The 1,318-nt window shown below is 44.0% G+C and overlaps 1 pseudogene; it reads left to right on the top strand.

The window, feature by feature from the left end:
• The first annotated feature begins 238 nt into the window (after positions 1-238).
• LOC122123349 lies at positions 239-1,318 on the top strand (annotated as a pseudogene).

Genomic DNA, 1,318 nt, shown 5'->3' with positions numbered 1-1,318 from the left:
TCCCAGGAACAGAGGCAGTGGCGAAGGCTCAGGCTGGTGGATTCAGCCTCTTCTCAGTGGCAGTTTTAAGCAACAGAACAAGGGTCCATCTGACCCACATTGGTTGCTTACTCCCTTCGGGAGACATTAACCTGTACCTGTAATCATGGCAGCTTCATTTGCAGGTTTCTTCACGGAAAACAAAGGTGCATCAAGGTGGCCGGCCCAGGACAAGTCTGCCGGACTGATTGGAAAAGTCATGAGAGTGCCCTTTTGTGGAGACTGGGACTTGGTGAAAACCCTGGGAAAAGGTACCTATGGAAAAGTTCAGCTTGTTGTGAATAGAGCAACTAAACAGGCAGTTGCAGTGAAGATTGTAGACATGAAGCGGGCCAGGAACTCTCCGGAAAATATGAAGAAAGAAATCTGCATTAATCAAATGTTAAACCATGAGAATGTTTTGAAATTCTATGGTCACAGGAGAGAAGGCAATATGCGATATCTATTCTTGGAATACTGTAGTGGTGGAGATCTTTTTGATAGAATACAGCCAGATATAGGCATGCCTGAAGAAGATGCTCAGAGGTTCTTCCATCAACTCATGGCAGGGGTGTTTTATCTGCATGGTATTGGAATAGCTCATAGAGATATTAAGCCAGAGAATCTCCTCTTGGACAAAAGGGATAACCTCAAAATCTGTGACTTTGGCTTGGCCACAGTATTTCGCCATAAGAATTGTGAGCGTTTCTTGACAAACATGTGTGGTACTTTACCTTATGTGGCTCCAGAACTTCTGAAGAGAGAAGAATGTCATGCAGAACCAGCTGATGTTTGGTCCTGTGGCATAGTTCTTACTGAAATGTTGGCTGGAGATTTACCATGGGAAGAGCCCAGTGACAGTTGTCCACAATATTGTGATTGGAAAGAAAAAAGAACGTACCTCATGCCCTGGAAAAAAATTGATTCTGCTCCTCTGGCTCTGATTCAGAAAATCCTAGTGGAGAATCCAACAGCGAGAATTACCATCCAGGAAATCCTAAAGGATAGATGGTACAACAAGTCATTTATGAAAGGGGCAGCGGGATTGTCAGGATAGGGAAAATAGGAGAAAGGTGAGGGAAGGTGTAACGAGTTGGCCAAAATATACTTAATGAATTACTTGAGTAAACTAACCCCTCTCTACATGACCTGGACGATGAAAAAGAGAGAGAGAAAAACAAGAAGTAAAGGGGCAAAGAGGCCCTGAGTCAATGCAGGTGGTGTCCCAGGAACACCTGGTGGATTTTCCAAGCACAATCATTTGAATTTGGACTTTCCCCAGCATCTGTGGATGAACTAA

Source organism: Dipodomys spectabilis, unplaced genomic scaffold (assembly GCF_019054845.1).
Source record: "Dipodomys spectabilis isolate Male_0828 unplaced genomic scaffold, ASM1905484v1 ptg000227l, whole genome shotgun sequence".
NCBI classification, from domain to species: Eukaryota; Metazoa; Chordata; class Mammalia; order Rodentia; family Heteromyidae; genus Dipodomys; species Dipodomys spectabilis.
The sequence above is the reverse complement of the archived record's forward strand: the minus strand, read 5'-3'. Positions and strand labels throughout refer to the sequence as shown.